This window comes from Embiotoca jacksoni, unplaced genomic scaffold (assembly GCF_022577435.1).
Source record: "Embiotoca jacksoni isolate LCO1_2020_lvr unplaced genomic scaffold, fEmbJac1.0.p SCAF_30, whole genome shotgun sequence".
Taxonomy (NCBI): Eukaryota; Metazoa; Chordata; class Actinopteri; family Embiotocidae; genus Embiotoca; species Embiotoca jacksoni.
In genome coordinates this window covers 532,795-555,136 of record NW_027185382.1, presented here as the reverse complement: position 1 = coordinate 555,136, position 22,342 = coordinate 532,795, and positions in this window count along the sequence as shown.

Sequence of the window (22,342 nt, the reverse complement as noted above, 5' to 3'; positions counted from 1 at the left end):
GAACCATGTGCTCACTTTGCAGAGACAGACGGAGGCGACGTTAACAGAGGAGACATTGGATGGGAAGACATCCTTTTTCTTTGTCATACTGGGGGAACAGGGGTGACAGGGATGGGTAGAGGCCTTCACAAAGAAATTACATATTCTGATGTTGCATTCGTACCAGCTACCTGTCTGTTTGGGCCATCTGTCGCGTGAAATGAGGAACACGGTGAAAGCAGAAGGGACAATAACCTGTTAAAGCAAAGTTACCATCCAGCTGTTAAAAGTGAGCAGTCAGTCCAAAACCTCAGGTCCCTAAATGCCGCTATAAAACACTGAAGAGATATTTATATTTTCTGTTTATACACATTTAAAAAAACATGTCAGGTCAATTTAGACTTAAATGAGTATGTTAAGCCCTTGTTTCGTAGACGTCTTGTCCTCAGAGAGCAGACATCTTTTACTGAGCTCTGCAGGAGTTGTATTCTTCATTTAAATCACTTTCAGATCAGTCACAATCTCGCTGTGCTTCATTAAGCCTGTTGTCTTGTTGATTTTAGATCTGACCTCTGAAACTTCTCACTTGCCTCATAATCTTCAAGATCTGATTTTAAATCAACAAAACAGCACAGAATAACAAAACAAAAAGGTTTGTTTTTTTTATCCCCCTGATGGCCGTGAAATGTTGTGTTTGCAGCCAGTGTCATACATAAAGTATGATACCTCATATTTAATGTACGAGCTATCAACTGAGTGTCCTTCCCAGGTGACCGTAACATGCCATGACGTGCCGACAGCACAAACAGATTGCGGAGCACTTGAACCTCACTGTGTTGATATTGAGCACATGCTGTTTTAGGTCAGAAATAGTGACCAATGGTGTGTTTCCTATTCGCTTCCTTTGTCGTCATGACTTAGTGTCATACTAAGCCCAGAGGATCAGAGAAACTAGCCATATCGATCCAGACATTGATGATATAAATCTGAAATAAATTCACATAAAAATGACTGTTTTTGTCAACTTGTAATGAATGGAATGATTGCCCTGCTATTTTTTTGTGTATGATTCCTCTCAATTAGATTTAATCCTTTAGTTTATATCTGGAACACAGGAAGGAAGGAAGTAGGACATATGTAGACATACAGTACCTAAATTAGGTCTCACACGGTGTGTATTAACTCCTCGAACATGTGGACTCAAATATTTTGAGTGCTCATCAAAATCTCTCCGTGTCTCTTAAGTTATTTCCATAGGAAGCTGGCCCACCTTTTACAGAGCAAGCCTTATATTTCTGTCCCAGCCGTGCTCACTTGTGCAGTATTAATTTAAACACAGGAAATCTGCTTGGAAATCTAACCCCTCTGAGCATCCCCATCCCTGTTTATCTTGACAGCGCCCTCCTTAAGCAGGCCGTGTATCCATATTTGAGGGCGCTACCGGCTGCGTAGGTAAAGATGGGAATCTGTAGTGACAAGGGGAGGGCATCACCACAACAGAGGTACCTAAGGAAAGAGACAACCTCTTCCAGCGAAGCCAAATGAGCCTTGTCAGTCGGCAGTTGGTGCAGCAATTATAAAGGGTGCGTTGAATTTCCTAGGGATTCCAGGAGAATGGCATAATGGATAAAACACTAAGAATTTTATAAGCCAAGATGGGAAGGAAATAAGAGAGGAAAATCTAACATCCTCTTAACTTCAGCATTTTAGGTCATTGTGTTACTAGTAAAACACGGTCTGCTGATCCTGTGAAACAGCAGAAATCCTGCTGTTGTCCTAAATTAACAGTGTTAAGTTGTTTCACATTGCCTCAGTAATTTGGTGGATAGCAGGTGCACCTGCTTGTCTCTTCCAAAAATGGAACTTCAAGCTGCTGATGCTGTGATTATAGTTAGTTTGGTAAATATTCGGTGCAAAGATCTCAGTCCCAGTGGGGACTTTCAGAGCACCTTGGTGGTAGCTGTCATTAAAAATGCAGCATAACTGCGCTCAGTCATTTTTCCTCCTATCCCTTCTTGAAGTTGTTAAATTGCATCAGTGCATACTGTCGGCCTCTCCGAGATGTTTCTAAATTGATGAGGTTTGGAATAACATAAAGGAAATAAAAATGTAAGTGCAAGGTATGTTATTGCTTTGGGAGCAGGGATTTGCAAGTGATTATATCATATTTTAATAAAGACACAACAGTCATCTGGAGGCACATGGATAAGAATTACAACAGAAAAATATAAAAAACGTACCTGTACACAGTTGTCTGGTAAGCAGTTTGTATATTCAAACCAATTTCGTATCATTGTAGAATAAAGGGGGAACTGTGTGGGTGTTTTCTTATTGTTTTGGATTGTGAGGGAATCTCTGCTTGTGTGGAAGCTCAGCAACCACATAACACGTCATAAAAGAGATTTTTCAATATAAATCCTAAATGAATACCTGAAGTTTCTTTGTATGTTAATTTACAGATTTAAAAGGTGTAACACGAGAACATTATATATTTTTATTCAATTCCCAAATAACTCCTGCAGTGTTTGCTTTGACGAAGCCAATCAGGGTAAACACTGATCTGATACGAGGTATCCTCCAGCTGTAACGTTTCTCCCTTCTCCCTCCTCCTACAAATATTTCCCCAGGCCAATCATGTTAAAGTGTTTTTTTACTCAAATTTAACTTCTCATAAACAAAAAAAAAGTGGTTAAAAATAAATTAAAAGGGAGCTAGTTGTTTACCTATTTGCTAAAATGTGGATAGATCTGAAGCCTTTTCTGCTGGGATTTGGTTTTCCTGTAGACTGAAGCGTACTTTGTGTTTATTTACCCTCCAGAAACATTCATGTATATTTGAGTCTGGCAATAACATCTGTTCAGGTATACACTGCCTCGAGCAGCATCAGTGAATCCGCTGCCGACTTGCTTTGCGTCCTTTACCGCGAACCTCTGCATTTTTCCTGTCTCGCTGTTCACCTCCAGACCTCGCTCCCCCGGTGCGATCCCTGCGACCCCCATCACTTCAGAGAAAACAGATGTAAACCTCATCCTCCCCGTCCGTGTCTCGGGGACACACCGAAGCTCACCGCCGACTCGGAGGTCCCTCAGCGACAACTGTCCTGATTTCAAGTGACATCAGAGTCAGTCCTCAGTCACTCTGATCCTGTCAAGGAGTCGGCTGAGATGAACCGATGGCGGATGGCCTATTTATACGCCAGTCACCTGATCTTTCACTCCCCCACAGGCCAGGAATATTAAATTGACAGCAGCATATTCTGAAATGTGTGATTGGCCTCGGGCCTGCAGATACTGCGGGTTATCTCCTTTTTATTTTTAACTTACCTTGATGAACACATGGCGGAATCTTCTGTGGCAATACCAGCAGGTTGACGGTTCGATTTGTTGCCGTCACGTGTACCAAACTACGTAGATTATATTAGTCATACGTCTGCATATATTTGACAGCCAATAACTGATTTACAATCAAATCAAATCTTTTCAATCATTCATTCATTTAGTACACTCATATATCTGTCTGCAGACTCCTTCCTCCCTTCCTACGTCACCATCGGCAGATTATTAAACTTTTATTTGGCTGCTTCCTCTGTCCCTCTTGCTTCTTACTTTTTTCATCTCTCCATCAGTTGCTTGAACTTTGTCTCACTTATTTATTTTGGTCCTTATCAGGGACCTACTAAAATTTGTTTTTTTTCTTTGTCATTTCCTGTTTGTGTGTTTGTAATGTCCATTCATTCTGTCATGCTTGGAGTCCTTCGTCCCTCTGACTGACTTCCTTTCATACTTCCCTCCTCGCCTCCCTCTCATTCACCTACTCATACGTGACAAGCTAATCAACTTTGTATGAGTCCTCATCTCTCCCTCCTTTTATATATTATTCATGTATTTATTCATCTGTCCATCCATCTATTTTACTTTAACCGGTGGGTGGTTTTCAGGAAGCTCTTCAGCCTTGGATCTTTCCCTCCAAACACAGGAAAGGTGTTGACCGACGTTGGACAGATTGGCCGGGCAGCGGGGGAACTGAATTGCTGTAATCACATTTACTTGGCCCTTATCTGCGTGTTTGACATTTTGTCTCAGCGGCCCGACAACCAAAGTGTAGGTCGAGATGAACCGCGAGCTGTCAAAACTCGCCGCTCGGCCCGTGCCATGTTAAACACCCAACATCTGGGTCGGCCGTAAACACTCAGCCCCTCGTAATCAGCCCCACATGTGGCTGCACTCAGGCTGCACGTGCACCCGTCCGGTGCCTGGACGTAAGGCAAACTGTCAGGTCCATCAGGGTGTTCGTCTCATGTGAAACGGATACAGCGTCAGGATTACAATTTGATAAATATTTGAACCTCAGCTCTCCTCCCGTTATAATTAAGGCAGGTTTCAAACGGGCCCCATACGTTTGATCCCCACGCCATCCTGATACGCAGCTTAAGATGGGACATTTATTTAATAACAGCTGCACCGCAAAACTCCAGCAGCTGGCAGTTAAAAGAAAACCCCTCCTTGGATACTGTTACAGTGCGAGATATCATCAATCTGTGATTTCAATGCATTCCAGGAGTAATTCTGTGATGAAGTGGTTTAACTTACCTTTCTTGTGAACCCGCTTTCCCTCTAACTGCCTCATCTAATTGCACTTAAGCTAGTTTTCTTACGCTTCGCATAATATCTTTGGCAGCTTCCAAAGGCGGGGTGTGACCTTGTTGCTTGGATATAGCTAGCTGGCCAGGTGGTTCATGAATTTTGGCCACAAATTTTGCAGTCATTAAAGCCCTTTGTGTCTTTGTTGTGGCTTCACTGGATCCTGCTCTGTTTCCTGCTCCAGATCTGCATCCCACCGCCTCCTCCACGCTGAGTTTCATGTGTAATTGTTGAAAAGGAAGTTCTTTGTCTTTAATTCTGAGCTACTAAACCCACAATTTTACTTTTATAATAAATGTTATTGTTTAAACCTAGTTTTACTGCTATACTCCACTTTAGCTTCTGGAATAAGCATGATTTTATATATCATACTATATGCCAGTGACCTCTGTGCATGTGTTTAGGCGGAAGGAAGACAAAAATATTGTTTTATACCTGAACTCTACTGCTTAGTATTCATGCAACTTTCCCACAATGCCTCTGAGTCTCCCAACCCCCCCTCAGGTTCGGGACAGATGTTCTCAATACGGAGATCAATGAGGGGTTCATTTCACTGTCTTTGTTCCCTTCTGTTCATTGCAACATCCGTACTACTTGCAATAATTCAAGAAAGTAACACAAATGGCATCCACGAGGCCATGTGGTGCCCCTGATGCATGAGACTGACAGAAGGACAGGAGTCGAGCGAGAAAGAATATGTAATGACATAATCTATAAGCGCATACTCTAACCCATATCTAATGTTAACCTTAAAACAATTGCCATTTGAAGCCATTAATTCTCACTCAACTGTAATGGCCAACTGTTATATAAGATATGTTAGTGTAGGTTACTGGGTTTTTTTTAATTTAAAGAAATATAACAATTGTGCGGTTTATAAAATGGGAACTGATGTGTTTCCCTCTGAATCAGCTGCTGATAAGCTGCACTGCTGCAGCTTCAACCTTTTCTGTGACCCATACATTCCTACTTAACCTGTTTCATTTTGAAATTATCTCTTGCATATGATTTTGACCCTGTCCTTATTCTTATCTGTAGCCCTGCTTTCTTTGTGCTGCTCTGTTATTTTTTGTTTTTGCAACCTCCCAGTTTCCACACAAGGTTCATTTAAAGTTTCATCTGATCTAATAAAAGATGTGATACCAAACTGACATGCTCCGAAGCTCTGTGCATCAGCGCCTGTCGTCCTAGGTGTGTGTGCATGCGCTGATGTGTGTGTTGCATTGGGGCTCCTCTCTCAGCCCAAACCTATACATCATCCACGGTGACGACATCTCAGAGTGCCAGACCGGCTCGGGCCGGTCCTCCGGGGTCACTGTCTTAAATGAGATTTCAGCACCACTGACCCGTGCTCTGGTCCTCTCACCTTTTGCAGGAGAACAGGAATGACCTCTGACCCCGGGATCTGTGAGCAGCCACCGTCTTCCTCCAAGTGGTGACCCGTCAGCTGCAGCCGACCGTGCCTAAGCCGTGAGGACAGAGTGTGGAGGTGAGGCCTTGGTGTGTGGACGACCACAGAGGTGTGAAATGAAGAGTTCACTTCCAAAAAGACAAGTCCACATTTTAGAAAAAGGGACATTTTCTCTTACAAAACTTGCAGAATGAGAAGGATTTCAGGTTTATTAATTCTCTGTAATGTCTTAGTTGGATAACAAAGCAAAACATTTTCACACAGTTAAGACAGATGATTGACTCAGAAATGACTGGATAAATAAATAATAATAATGGAGGTGTATAAAACTTTTTGGAGCTCAACTCTTCAAAGCTTAGACTGAATTTTATAATAGTATTTTCTGTGCAAAGTCATACAGAAAAATTACATTTTATAAGATTAACCCCTTTTTTCATCTTCTCTTACAGCCAATAATCTACTGGCCTTTACTGTGCTGACGCTTCTACAAAGGTAAGAGTTAAGTCAGTTTTATTCTTGTGGCCCAAAATCAGAGATTTGTCTGTATAGCACACGACACACTCTTCCCTTCAACCCTCAGTTTGGGATGGGAAAAACTCTCCCTGCAAATAATGGGCAGTGCAGACACTGCTTACATTTCCTTTCTTCTTCTCTCTCTCTCTCTCTCTCTCTCTCTCTCAGGCTTGCATTCCCCTCAGTCAAACATTTGAATAGTATGTAGGGTAATACTAACTGCTGATCCTATGTTTCTGTGTAAATATGCAAAAACAATGAAACTACAGCTGTATGTCGTGAAGTAGAGATGTATACATATACATGTTTTCTACTTAAATAATTAACAGTTAAGCCAAATCAGTCTTGAATATTTCCTCACAAGTTTCACCATTTGTTGAATTGCCCTGTGTTTAATGTGTGGTAATGGTGTTCAGCACAGAACAGGTTCTAGTCTGTTACTGTGCATCAGATGTGTTGAGGCTCCAAGGCGGATAATGCAGAAGAACATACAGTATTTCCCAGAGGCTGGCCTTAGCCTATATTCTGTGCTAAAAGCACACAAGTACAAGAGCTTCACACACATAGACATACAGTATAGAACAGCCTTTAATGCTCATATGTGAAGTTGTGTGTTTCTTTCTTCCTGACATCTTGCAAGTGCTGTATGTATGTCATTAATTGAGTCTCTAGCTCCCTGGAGTGGTTAGCTCTACTTGTACTGGGAAGATAGAGGGGGAGATGGTCTTTGTGTGTGTTACTGTGTGTTGTCTTCACACACAGGCACACACACACACAAGCCCTGACCGCCTGATGATTATGCTTGATCAGTGTCAAACACAAACTACTGCAGCGGGTGCTTTGAAAAGAAATATATTGTGTACTCAGGCTTTTTCAGACCCTTAGTGCTGTTTTCACAGAGCACGGTGATTTATCCAATTCACCCAGATGTGAGAAATAGAAGCTTTTTAGTTTTTATTTGGTGATACAAGCAACACAGGCTGCATATTCATCCCAATTTTAAGAAACAAGAAAAACAAAATCTAAGTACAAGGGATGAAAACACGCCTGGTGAGTGAAAAGACAAAATCAAATCTCGTTTGTAGAGAGGTTAAAGGAGTACAATAAAACATACAATCACAGCACATATTCCACCAGGGAAACACAATCTAAGAAGACTATACAGGGAGTCTGTACTTTGTTATAGAGGGATAAAATGATTGTTGAAAAACTACTAATACATACAGAGCTTAGGTCATTTGCCATTTTTTATTTTGATTTGAAGTGCTATGAAGTTTGTTTGCACACTGAGGCTGCAGTGATATGAATATTTCTTAGAGGTGGAAAAATATCATTGGTTTATTTAAATGTCAGTGAGTGAACGGGGTCAGAATCCTTCTATCTTTCTATCCGTCTTTTCTGAATTGAACAGGTTGTCAGGAGGAGTCTTGATCGTGTTCTGAACCACGTCACTTTGCTGTTTTCAACAAGTTTGAGCTCTGAGCTCTTTCTGAATATGTGAGGTCTGAACCCCAACCTCAAAGTTGAGCACAAACACCCTGTGATAACAGCCGTGTTGATCAACTGGAATATCAGGAACACTCATATCACTGTTGATGCATCTCGACTGTCATCTGAACTCTTAATTATAAACAAAACCAAGACATTTGAACTCCTTCAATTGGAGAGGAACACTCTCCCTACCTAAAGGATGCAATTCATCATCTCCTTACAAAGTACCTTGGCCTAAGCGATGATTCAGGGTGACAGTGCTGCAGTGAGACAATACAGGAGGCTGCGACAAGGAAATACAATCCAGCAAGTCCAGTCAAGGTAACATTAATGTGTTTAAAGGCTTAACGGATGCCAAAACACTGCACAACTATTTATAATGCCCTGAGACAGAAATTTTCAACTCTGGAAGGACATCACGGTGGCAACTACTTGACCTTTTGTCACCACAATCTCAAGGTTTCTCCAGGGAACATTAGAAATGCAGTCTTCAAGTTACAAAGTCCCCCACCAGGAAAATGTGCTTGCATTCATTTCATGTCCAGCATAGCGCCGTGTTGGATGATGTCCTGTTGTGTTACAGCAACAGATGAGCCTGGTTAAAATTTTTTTTTTTTTAACTAGATAATCCTGCCTTGTTTTGCCAGCGCCCCCCGTGTTGCCAGACGAGCTACATCAACATGAATGAAGGGTTTCGTTTTCCAGGCAGGGCTCAAGTCGGTTTAGCTTCAACCTTGGACTTGTGGTGACTCTCTGTCCAACACTTCACTGTCTGTTGCAATATCTGTAGTTTTGTAGTTTATATATTAAAAAAAAAAAAAGCTCAGCTGTGTTTTATGTCCAGTTTGGTGCTGACTACATCTGTTAAAACTCTAAACTGCAGGTCAGACTACCCTCTTTAGAGGCAGAGATAGCAGAAAGTGAATTGCGTTCTGCAGTTATCTTCATAACTGTTGCTCAGTGCATTGACATGTGCACCTTTATGTTGGTTTAAGAGAAGGAAAAGAGACAAAATGAAGGCCACTTATATTTGTTTTCCAGGGGCATTCAAGCCGAACGAGGCCCAATCAGGGGAGTGTTTCTCGTGGCGGGGCGGCCCTCACTGCTGAGCTGAACGCGATAGGGGTAAATATTTGTATCTCAGCAGTGGACGAACAGTGCTGAGGTCAGTCGTCTGGAATCCCTGGGTTGTTTAGACCCCACTGTTGTTACAGTTGGGCTTTTTTGGGTAAAAAAGGAGGCATGAGAGAGAGTGCTAGACTCCCTGAGGGAGAAAACCGAGCACTAACAGTAAAACAAAAGAGAGTATAGCAAAAGAAGTGTGAAGGCAGGGAAGAGAATACCCGTCTGATACATGCCAGAAACGTCTCTCGTGGTATTTGCACGGATTTTAGATGGAGACCCCATTTATTGTACAGACAACAATGATAATAATAGATTTGTATCATTTTTTGCACATAAAAACACATTAAGCCAAGTTCATGTGACATAAACTATCCATCTGTCCACACTGAAATATAGTAAAAAACATACATCTCAATAGATGGCAATACTTACAGACTCAAGACTTACGGAGCTGCTGCCTGAGCTGAGTAATAATCATGTGGAAACTCACTGATGACTCCAGTAGCGCGAGTTTATGACCGCAAGGTGAGCTTAGGCTGAGGTATATGTAAGGAATCACCTCGACTGCAGCTGTAGCTGGGCCGTTTGATGAAAACGAATCAGTGTGACTAGTTCTGCCTTGTAGGGATAGAGAAGTGAGCGACATTAGCGGGGGTGTCATGTTTGATTGGGGTTTATTAGCGCCGCCTGTATTGTTCTTGTTCATCAACAGACTCCCAGGTAATGTGGTGATAATCGTTGCGGAAGCCTCCATCTGCTCATTTGGGGGAGAGGGCTGGGGAGCTGCCCTCGTTTCAAATCCATTTTCCCAGGTGCTGATGGAAGGCCGCGGGGTGGAGGGGTGGATGTCGGGAGGAAGGGGTGGGGGGAGTAGTGTTGAGCCCTCTGTTTCATTTACCCATGAGTGTCAGTGCGCTCAGCAACCAGGTTGTGTCTGCTTGTACCGGCTAATGGTTCAAACCCAGCTGGCTTCAATTGGGAGCTGGGCTCTTGAGTAATACATTTTGCACTTTGGCTCACTACCAAGTGTATGGCATTTCTGTGCTGCACGCTACACTGAGTTTATCGCTCAGGTGTTTGGAGCGAGTGCCATAAAATCCATAAACAAGCCTTCGTTGCGGCTCCAGGATGTCAGTCGAGGCGTTGGGGTCAAGGTGCAGTGCAACGAGGAGAGGCTCCGGAGCCAGCCGGTGGAGAAGGTCCGTCTACAGCTCGACTGTTTGTGAGAGGCAATTCTCCACGCTTGTAATTACACGTCTTTAATTGATAACGCGGAAAAACTGCATTGATTTGGTGTCAGCTGAAGGAGCGTGGCGGCGCGGCCTCTAATTACTTTTCAGTTCTGCAATGTCAGGTTCGGTTTCTGCCGTCGCATCTGCGGCGAGGATGCAGCTGATGTGATCACACCTGAGTGGTTTGCTCCTCTGTCCGCTGGAAGGAGAAAATCACTGACATGCAGTTGCATCTGCACAAATTCAGGTTGATGCAGTGAGTCAAAGAGCAACTCTGCCCTGCTGAAGTGTCCTTAATCAAAACGCTGTTTTCTTCCAGGACTGTGATCGGTTCATTGTGATGCTTCTTCGTAACTAAAAAACATCAGAACATTTTGGGGCCACTTTGGTTCCTTCAACAGAATCCAACTCGTTTGGAGCGATCAGGTTCAGCATTGAGTGCAGACAGAAAGATGTATGAAGAAATAAAGCAAACAAACAGCTGGAAAGAGGAGGAAGTGGATCAGGCTTCGTGCCCCGTTGATCCCCCTGTTCCCTCCTGCTTGTCAGCCTTTCGGTCAAGCTATCACTGCGAATTTCCTCCCGGGCCAAATCAAGGCGAGAGGAAGTGAAGGCTTGTTACCCGATTCTGCATAATGCCACTGATTTCTAGAGGGGAACGAGAGCACTGTCGCTGAGGTGATGACAGAGCAGGACCAACTGGCTTCATGTGGGACTTGGTGGACAGCTAAATGATTTTAAGGTGGAGGAGAACCAGAGCTGGAGGCTTTTTTTTTTTTTTTTTTAAAGCTCCTAATATCCTGGGAAAGTTAGCTGAGCTTCTTGCTGTTTGTTTTTCGCAGTTGTCGTCTGTAATGTTACATAGAGTCAAAGGTTTTATGGACGAGGAGGGCACATCAGATACAATTGAGGAGGAAATATTTTGTACTTTCCTCGTCGTGGGATTCAAACCTGTGACTTTTTAACTTTTTTTTTTTTTTTTAACTTGGCCAGAAATATTTTATTGTTTTAATCGAGTTGGAGTGGCTGATTAGAGCTCTCAGCAGCTTGTTTGGAGTTTAAAAGAGATAACTTTGTATTGACTAGTAAAATATCTTTGCATTTACGACACACATTTAGAAAACGGGTTTTCATTTTGGCACTACATTTATTTTTCAGAACCAGTAACATAAACATAAGCAACATTTAAATGACTATATAATTAGTTTTAGCTCTTTTAGGCTTTTAAAACAATTTTTGTTATGCAAATTGAACTTCTTAACTAAACCTGCTGAGTGAAAACAAGTTTATATCTGCACATCAAGAAGTGTGCTACTCCAAAAAATGCCACTTCGTAGCAATAGTTCTTGTCTGAAAAGACACGTGATATGAGGCTGTATTTGTTAGTGTGTGTTTCTTTGTGAGGTATACATTTGTACGTGTCTGAATATATTAATGTAGTGTGTGTGTGTGTGTGTGTTTCCATGTCGCTCACAGTTTTGTATCTGAGTGTTTGTGTGAGCATGCTAATAGAGAGATCCTGTCTTTGCTTGACACAAACAACGATTTAATGTGGTTTTAATTAGATTTTAATTGTATTACCTGATCTTAACGAACCTCAGGAGGGGAAGCAGGATGATGCCGTATTGTTGTTGTTGTTGTTGTGTTTTTTTCCCCGCTGTAAACTGTCATTTGCATTAACGTGATGCTCAACAGAATTTAGATGTAAAAAAAAAGAGCTCCGTCCATCATCTGCAGAGATGTTTGTGTGCACAAAATAGTGGGCATGAAGGTGTGTATGTGCATGATGGATGAGTGGGTGTGTCTCAGAATGTGTGTGTGTGTGTGTGAGAGAGAGCGTGCATGTTTAAAGGCAAGTACACATTTTTGTGTTTCAGTCTGTGTGTGTGTATGTGTGTGTGTTAGGGAAGACTGAAAATGTGTTTCATTTCCAGTGTGTGGGGGGGTATGGGGGTGAGAGAGTGTGTGTGTGTGTGTGTGTGTGTGTGAAATTTCAGCCTGTAGATGGAGCTACACGCTACACTTCTTTCTCTCTCTCGTCCTCCATCTACACACAATGAATACATTGTCCCCCCCCCCCCCCCCCCCCCCCCCACACACACACACACACATACACAGGCGCACACAGACACACGCACTTGTCGCTCCTCCAACAGATTTGGTATTTATGTTAATGTACACCTCTGTGGATCTCTTGCCTCCCAGTGGTTAGATACCCTGTTGATATGTGGCTTTGCTTGTGTGTGAGTATGTGTGTAGGTGTGTGTGTTGTGGGTGGATATGAGCTTGAGATGGAAGCTGGAGGGGTTGAAGAGGGTTTAGGGAGTCAAAGGACAATTCCTGGGACTTTTCCTTCCCTCCAGAAACTAAGAGAGAAAGGATATAAAATAAATTCTGGCACTAGATGGACAACTGAGGTTTCAATAAACAACTTTAATGCCGGTGTTGTCGTGTTTCGAGGGAAAAAGAACAGCGCGGCTGCAGAACAGTTATGAAGTGCTTCATGATAAAAGCCTGCACACTCAGCATGGCCACAGGGACTAACATATAAGTACAACTCAGAGCTGTGTGTCCTGTGAAGCTCAGCCAAAGTTTCAGTGTAAAAGGTCGATGCAGGACTGCTTCCAACAACCAAGATCCAGCAGTTACAACAGGTCCGTGTTATTTTGAGTCTCATGTTTGCAGATTACAACCTGAACGGATCTAAATCAAAGTGTTGCCTGTTTCTATTCAGGTTTAATTGTCCCTGCAGTTCCTTTTGGCCTCTCTTTTTGAAAATAAAGATTAACTTCAGATTTGTAAACTAATATTTTGTCTTCTTCCAAAAGACTGTGGTTATTTGGCCCTAATTCAAAGAGCATACTGCACACAAAGTTACATAATACTGAAAAGAGATATGAATGCAGGATGTAAGGAAGTCAAATTGAAGCTCCAATAGTTTTCAAATAGTTTAACGTTTTTCTGAGTTTGTATTTACAGTGGTTGAAAAGATTTTGCCAACTTTTTGGACAGATTACCGGCACTCAGATCAATAGTCTTCTCTTTGTTGTGGGCAAAACGTGCTTTCCTCAGCCAAGACTGTTCATCTGGCTATTCCCTCTGTTTGCTGACACTTCCCCCTGTAATTTTTTTAATAGATTGATAGTATTGTTGACTATGTAACATGTTTTGAATGAGTTGGATGAAGTTTCTCAGCTCATGACATGATCATAAAATGTATTTAGGATCATGTAACAGCTCCGATTTCACTTTTCCCTCTTAATAATCTGTAATTTATTATTAGCTCACAAAACAACTGTAAAAGCATCCTCTTCTTCTTTCTTGGCTCCTTCACTGCTTTTTTTCCCCATCGTTCACACTGTGTATAACATCAGCTGCCATATCATTATATTTTAGGATAATATCATGGCTCAGAGGATAAAAAAAAAATTAAAAAAAGTGCATTACAGTGGTGGTAATTTTCGCCACTCAAACGGTGTGTGAAATAGAGCTACAGTCAGGTCATTGTTGATCCCCACCTCTAATAGAATAATCAATCTTGCTTTTGGCAAGTCTGTGGGACTAATTATTAAGGACTAAACATTTAGCAGCTCAGCGCAGCACCGGCCGCCCGTCTACCTGCCTCTCCAGGCTCGCTTTATGTCTTCTGTTTGCTGCAACTTCTGGAAGAGACCACTCAACCTGGCGTGAATTGATTATCTACATGCTTATCTGACAACAAGCGCCACCCCTCAATCCCTCTGTATCCCTCCACCTTTAAAACAATAGCATCTTTCCAGTTTGTCAGTCACAGATTTATTTCATGTAGAACACTCACAGAAGGAGGATTAACGGTATCTACTTATACGCATGTGATAAACTCTTATCTCCTGCCTTCCCCAGAGCGCTCTGTGGGTGCACGTTGACCTGTTTTCCCTCTTCCTCTTCTTTTTCCTTTACCTCCCTCCTCCTTCGACTCTGTACCTCAGTGATTTCATCATTTAACCATGTATAATCTGCACTCTCTCCCAATTTGTTAAATCCTCCTGCAGCAGGCACATTTCTCCTGGAGGTTTTTAAGACCTGCAGGAAGTTTATAAATGTGGAAAGGTGAGAGGGAGGTGAGGCTGTAATGGATGGATATCACAGTTTGATTTGTATGAGAGGACAAACACACTAAGAATGAATTGCAGTGTAATTAGGCATCGGTTTATAAATGTGTCAGCATGGGGAGTTTATTTAGCAGGTACAGTACATCTCAATACAAAGACAACAAAGCGGATAAATATATGGCCTGTATGTGTGTTTATATAGTTGGATATCTGCTCGTGCGTGTGCGTGTGCACGTGCGTGTGTGCGTGCGTGTGTGCATGCTTCTGCTCATACTGTACAAGTGTGGTGTTCATGGTTTACATCCAGCAGGTAAACTTTAGGCAGCTGCAGCATCCTGTATGCTCAGCAGAGGTTTACACTGCATAAACGCATCACTTCCTGCTCATTTGGCGTGATGTAAACCGACTGTATACCCACCAAGACACCAGGCTTCATCCTGTTAGAGCAGGAAACCTGACGTTACCTTCGACCCGCCGCTCTCTGGGTGGCACTGCCACGACGCGGCCTGGGGATTAGCCCGATGACAGTTTGTATCCATTAGGGTCATGGGTTGGCCGTAATGTAAAGTACTCACATCCTCTCGCAGGCTCTTAAAAGGACATTTTTTCTTCTGTCACAGGTGAAATATTTTGAAGTTTTTCTAAATATTCAGAGCGTTTGCTTACTTCCAGCTTGGAGTGGGTGGTTCTGCACTTCAAGGAGAACACTGCTGTCAAGTAGAGTTACAGACCATTTACTACATTTACTTTCTGTTTGTGTCTCATTTACATTTTCCAGCAGTGTTTTTTGAAATGCTTCCTGTATGTAATTATATATATTTTTTAACATATACATGCTTTTGTCTTTTTGTAAGCTAAATAAATCACCATGCAAAACCTCAGCTATGACAAGAACTGCAGCGAATGCTCGTCATAGAAGGTGGAAAACTTCATTGTAGAACGCTGGCACGGAAACAAAACATCAGCAGGACTGTCCTCTCAACAAAACAACACTTTATTTGTCAGCGGCAGTAAACCCACCAATACGGCTGCTTCAAAAAGGAAGCTGTTGGTGTTTTCTGATCAGCTATGTCATAAGATCGAGTTATGTTTAGGTAATCAAACACTTTATTTAATCAGACCATCTCATGGTGCTCAAGATCTTGCATGCAGGACAGTTCAACAGATTGAAATAAGAAATGCTACTTTATCTTTACTCTAGTTTAGATTATTTGTACCCCACCTCTCCCTTTGCACCTTCACTTCTCACTGATATAACAGTATATGAGCTGTTATGTGCCGGCATTGTCATGCAATAGGAAGTAGGCTCTCAGTACTTCTGCATGCTGAAACTTCTCTCCAATCCTTAGGGAAAGAGTACTATGAAATGTACATGCTTTTCTCACGTTTAAATTAAAAAAAAAAAAAAGATGTTCAATAGTGGATTTTTATTACATCTCTATGATTTTCTAAACAATCTTTTCACTTTTTGTCATATCTGCAGCTTTATTACTACTTTATACGTCGAGTTTAGTTTGCATTGAAAATATAATAACCGTTGATTTGGTGCCAACTTCAGTGTTTACAAAAGCACGCTTTGACCCAAGAGGAGTCGGTCTGTTTGTGCTTGAGGAAAACCTGCCTGTATTTTTAGTTATGACAGATTAGTTTATTTTTCATGGCCAAGACAAGCTCTTCTTTGCAGAGACAAAATCTATGCAAATACGTTATAAAAGCCAGCCTGATGGAAATATGTATTTATAATGTATTCTGAGCTGAGGCTATAAGTTGAAGCTTCCTCCGTAGATGCAAAGCGCAGTGTGTGAGGGAGAAATACACCTCTTCTTGTATCTTCAGAGTGTGGGTAGCAAAGGATGCATGTAACCTCATTCCACATCCGACATTCAGTGACAAATACATAGTTTGGGGCAAATTTCCATTTCATGTTCGACTACACCGCACATCTCAAATTAAGAGCGCGGCATTATCATCGACAAGGAAATACATCGCGTTAATATTCTCGCTTCACAGTTGCCAAAGAATTAGTTCAGATCTTCGCATAAATTAACGGTGGCACAGTTTAAAAATCGGTAGCTCAAGGCCATGCTCTCAGAACAAGGCAGTGAGTGCCGTGCCTTAATTCACCATTTGTTTTGATGTCTGCATTTGAAGAGTTTGTTTCCAGGATGTTATATATGCATTTTTATGGAGGGAAAAAGAAATCTCATTACCTGAAGCTCATCGTGCTGCATCTCCAGTAATGCAGTGGATCACGCCGAGAGAGCGTTCAACCAAGAACTCTTATTTTTGTGTTATCAATCATCCTGAGGTGTTTTTGTCCACAAATAATTCAAAATATAATCCAAATAACCCCTTTAAGAAACTTTTATTCACTATAATTGTGCTTTTAGACACTTATTGGGAATTTATAAATGGTTTTATATAATTGAACCTTCTGACAAAGATAAACAAGCACAGAGGCTGTGTGTAACATTGGTGGCACAAAAATAAAAAATACGGATTGTTTTGATATAGAGCACAATATCATGTATTTCTTGATTCGGTAAAAACAGCACTGAGGAGGAGGGAACCACTACGGTTCCCTCCTTTTGTCCACACAAATAATACAAAAACATGCATATTTTGTTTTTCTTGTTAAATATAACAGTTGTTAAGCTGGCAGAAGAGGGTTACATAACGCCAACTCTCCTCACTATTTCATTATCTTTGTCTGACCCCGCTGCATGGCGAGTGTTCAGCTCAGAGGTTCCAGGACTTGCTTTTGTATCCTTCAGGACTCCTCAGCTGTGCTGCCAGGTGCACGGCTTTAGCAGGTCAGTGTCTCAGCAGCGATGATTTACTGAGGATAAAGAGCTCGGGGGCCTCGGGGGCTCCTGTGTAACGCCTCGACAGTATCTGATCACAGAGAGCCACGGAGTTAGTCTGCTCTGAGGCAGGACAGGACTCTCCGCAGTGTTGAAGGGGACGGATGTGAATACATTTAAATTTGAGCTTATCTGTGAATGAGACCATTTATTTCGCAGCAGTGCATGTGACTGCCGGGCATTAAGGGAAATATGGGGGTGTTAAAGCAGCGGCCAGAGAAGAATCAAGTTGAGTTAATATGACTTTTGATCAGCGTAGTTGTAATTTAGATGCTTTTAGGATGGATTTATGAACCGGTGTGCATCTTTAATCGATGATAAATGTATGTTTGCTAGAAAAGAAGATTAATAGCAGTTAATAAAGCTTTAACTTTAAGCTATTATCCAGCAAAGGATAATGTTTTTGTAGTTTTCCAAACAGTTGACATGTTTTAACTGTATACCAATCAATTGGATGAAGTGCTTTGCTCAACAGCCTGTCATTGCAAAACATTATTTGGATTTACTCTACTTTACTTAAAATCAATCAGCAAAATGTATCATAAAGACCCTAACCTTGACCCTTGACCTCTGTAGCAGTGTTGCTCTCGTTCAGGAAATTTTGCGCATTTCATTTTTATTTGCTTTTAAGCCGCTCTCAATGCCAGTATGACTGGAAATTCCGCACACACCTTCTGTGACTCCAGTTTTCTGTACCTGTCATGCAGCGCCGGTTTCCCCTCATTCAGTGTCTGTGTTCAATGTCAGGGGAAGTGCTCTCTCTGGGCAGCACGGAGGATTCTCTTCCTGTCGCATTGTGTTTGGTCCTTGACGCGACCTGTTCATATTACTGAGCTCCACGTCTCCCTGAATCCATTTCCTGTCCACTGAAAACCTTGAGTATTGTTGAGTTAGCAAGACTTGGATGTTTTTAGTGTGTGTCTGTTTGTAGAAAAGTGTGTGTCTGGTGTGAAGGGCTGTCAAGGCCTCTCAGTTCATTACTGTGACTGGATGAGATGTCAAGGGACTCATTTTGTTTTCTTACTGTTACTTGTCCAGTGAAGGTAGATTAAACCTGCTGGGTTCAAAAGCAGTTTAGTCAGGGCAGAGTTTTACACACAAGCAGCTATGGCCAAGTGTCATTTTTGTAGACTTTAAGGCGAGCAGGCAGAGGACAAAATAGTCTCAACCATCCATGATGGATGTTAGAGATAGTGTGTGATGTAAAGATGCCAATTCAACAGCGTGCTGTACAGTAAATTAACAGCCTTTTTTCTTTATTCAGCTTCATTTTACAAAGTTCTCTCAACCCATTACTTCCTATAGACGACGCACCTATATACACGTCTCCGTCTAGGATGTCTCCCAAATGTTTTACCTCCTTTTTGGCCCATTCTGCTCAAACGTCACTGCATGTAAACAGGAATTTTAGCATTGCATTAACAGTTGTTCAGGGTGTTGTCTTATGTATTCAGCTAGTAAGGTTTATGCTTCTTTCTGACCGTCAAGGACATAAAACTGTGCAAGTCTTGTAGCTTTCAGCTTGTCCACCGGTTTGTCCCAAGCTTAACGAGATAAAACAACAAATTGTTGTGACCGCCACCTCACGTTTTGGGTTGATATATTGTACAGCAGTCATGTGTAATTAATAGTCCACATGTGAACAGCTGTTTGTGTTGTCAGCTCACTGTTTATGTGTGTGGCTACAGGGCCTTGTCCTCTTCTCTGAGGCACGCAGTGCTCATAACGATAATTTGCAGTATTCTGCTATGTTGTGTTATATTTTACAATCACACACTACCCTGTGTGTAACATTATGCAACTGCTCAATCAACATCCTGCATGAGTACAGTGACAGTATGATGGCCGTTGTGTCGATGTCAAACTGAGGGATTTCTTCATACAAAGGTGCTTCCTGTGTGTGTGTGTGTGTGTGTGTGTGTGTGTGTGTGTGTGTGTGTGTGCGTGTGCATGCGTGCGCGTGCGTGCGTATTTTAGATGTTTTTAGTATGCAATTCATAATTGTGTTATTTTACTAGAAACATCTGGATTAAGGACACTGTTGTGAAACTAGAATAGGGGATTAAGTTTAAAGGTCCTCACATTTAATGGGATAAGTGTGTGTCGGTATACACGGTGTGTACTTGTGTGTGGTTGCCTGGTTGCCTGAACCTCTCTGGCCTTCCTGTTGCTGTCAGTGAATAACCAACCGCCAAGCCGACACACCACGACCAACATGTCAGGTGCTGTTACATCACACACACACACACACACACACACACACACACACACACACACACACACACGCGCGCGCACACTTGTGCTGTGAAACCGCTACCAAAAAGGTAATCAGCCGCAAACCTGATTGCTCGCCTCAGCTGTTTTACACTGACCAGACGCTTCAGATTAGACCGTCCAGGCTGCAGCAGGCCAGGCAGGTGGATGATGGAAGGAAAGGAGAAGAGGTGGAGAAAAATGATTTTTCCTGTTTAATGAGACAGAAAAAGATGAAGAGGCAAGAAAAAGATGTCTTTATTGTCACCTGTCATAAACATGTGGAAACAGGATTTTCAGGAATCTTTTAAATGTTTCAGAAAAGAAATGAAATTATGCATTTAATATCTTTCCTGAGTATGGTTCTTGTTGTTATCAAAAAATGTAGTATCTGAGTCCTAGTACATTACATATTAGTAAGATACTAATATTGAATCCCATTTTAAATTTAAAGTACTGCCTTTTTATAGCTGTTATGTTGAAATACCTACATCAACCTTTTTTTTTGGTTTATAATTTTTTTTAAATGCCACATTTTTAGCTTGTTGGAAACTTTTTTAAACTGCCACAAGTTTTTGATAGCACAATATCTGTTTATAAAGCACATATACCTGGTATTGCACGACATTTCTACACCTGTCTGTAGCTCACGACAGCATCTCAAGCTGTAATGTCTCTAAACCTCTGAAGAGGAAGGAGTGTTTTACAGATTATATTGAAGAGACAGATTTTATACATTTGATTGATTATCGTTTAGACTTCCATCCTTAAAATCAGTGCTACCAGCCTATTGTTGACTGGTGCATGCTAAACTGTTCATATGGAGCCAACTATCACTCCACATTATGTCTTTGGAAGTGGTTGCATGGAGCATCAGAGCCAGCTGTCTAAAGGGAACACACTGGCAATTTCATTGTCTGTTTTCATTTCTTAAGTTGAACGAGCCATTCTACCCCCAAAAAAGAATTTCTTTTTAATTATCTCAACTTTCCTCCCCAAGCTGTTCGCCTGTCAGCAACTTTAGCTTCAGCCTCATGCTCTGCTGAACAACCCTCTATCCCTCCCCAGCAACCTTAAGTTGGCCCAGGCCTTGAACTTCTCTCCGAGGGGGCTGACAGCACTTCATTTCTCCCTGCCCCAGTTTTGACTGGAGTTAACTCTCTCATGGGCCAAATGAGAAGTCAGAGAGAAATGAAAACTCTAAATAAACAAGGCAAATTTACGAAGGTACTCTGCAAGCAGTATAGACAAGTTTGGCTACGTTAATATTTGCATTTAAATCTGATTTGGATTCACTACGTTTCATTTGTTTCAGATGCAAACAGGAATTATTTAAAGATGCATTCAAGTATTTTCATAAACTACCAAAACAATAGTGATTTCAGGCTCCATCCTCCGTTTAAGTTAGAATACTTTCTCAGTGGAACAGCTATAATTATATGCAACCTCATTCTTTGTATTTGAGCTGCTAAGCACCTGCCATTCATTTTGTCCACCTGCTGGGACTGTAGAATATTTTTTGTGTCTTCTGGCATTGTCACCATCTAATCACTCCCTTCAAAGGTGTAGCGTGAGGGAAGGGGTGTGTTTGGTCTTGCTGAGAGAGGGGGGTTTGGTGGGTGGTGTCTCTGTCAGACAGACAGGTTTTTATGTGACACGAGCTCCGCCTTTGCCCCGCGTTTTAACACAGGAAGTTTGATCAGCTTTTTGTCACTGCATCAAGGGGGGGCGGGCGGGTAAAGGTAGGGTGGGTCGGAAAATTACAGTAGTGTCACCCCTCCCTCATCGCTGTTCATTCAGGAGCGATGCTCAATTTGAGCGGTCGGTGGCACATTTTCATGCAAATAACGGCGTCACAATTTTTTCCCCGGCGTTTCCCTAATAGCTTCTTACAAATGATGTGCCATTACAAGGAGGTTTATTTAAACAAATTTAATACGTCTTTAATCAACCCTCGGCGAGCGCCTTTCAAAAGGTCACACGCCACATCAGGACGGGCTCGATATAACCCCCCCGCCCCTCACATCACAGTATTAGCTCAAGGATGGAGGGGTGGAGGACGACAAGAGGGGCGGGGGGGACGGGAGAATTATTTCACGGACAACTCATTTTCAGCAAATCTTTATTTACATTTTTATTCAGTTATTAAATTTTATTTCATCTGGCGACAGAAAGGGCGGGGGCCTCCCTCTTTTCACCTCCACACACACACACACACACACACACACACACACACACACACACACACACACACACACACACACACATTTACTTATGAAGTCATCTAATCTGAGAGCAGGAAGGCGTGTATGAACCTTTACTGTCACAACTGACATGGCAGGGCCCTTGATCTTTTGTGGTGTGTACAGAGAGATGAATATGCAAGCGGGTGCTGCACATTATAAATGTATGGAGAGGCTATTTAACATCATTTACAAGTAGTTCATAAAAAAAGTATTACACACAATATTTAATACTTTTACTGCAATTTGAAGTAAGTCTTGCAGTAATGCAGCAAATGATTGTGTTTGATGGTACTCAAAAGAGATCTGTACCTGCAGCAGGTGCAAAACATACAAAATGTGTGTAAATATGTATATATATATATATCATTGTCTGATCCACTATTTAATGACTCAAGAAGGCATCAAGAACATAGAAAGACAACAGAAACAGGTGAAGAAAACACCGTAAAAAACACACAAACTGTACTGACGGCTGCTGAAGGAAATGACAGATCTCT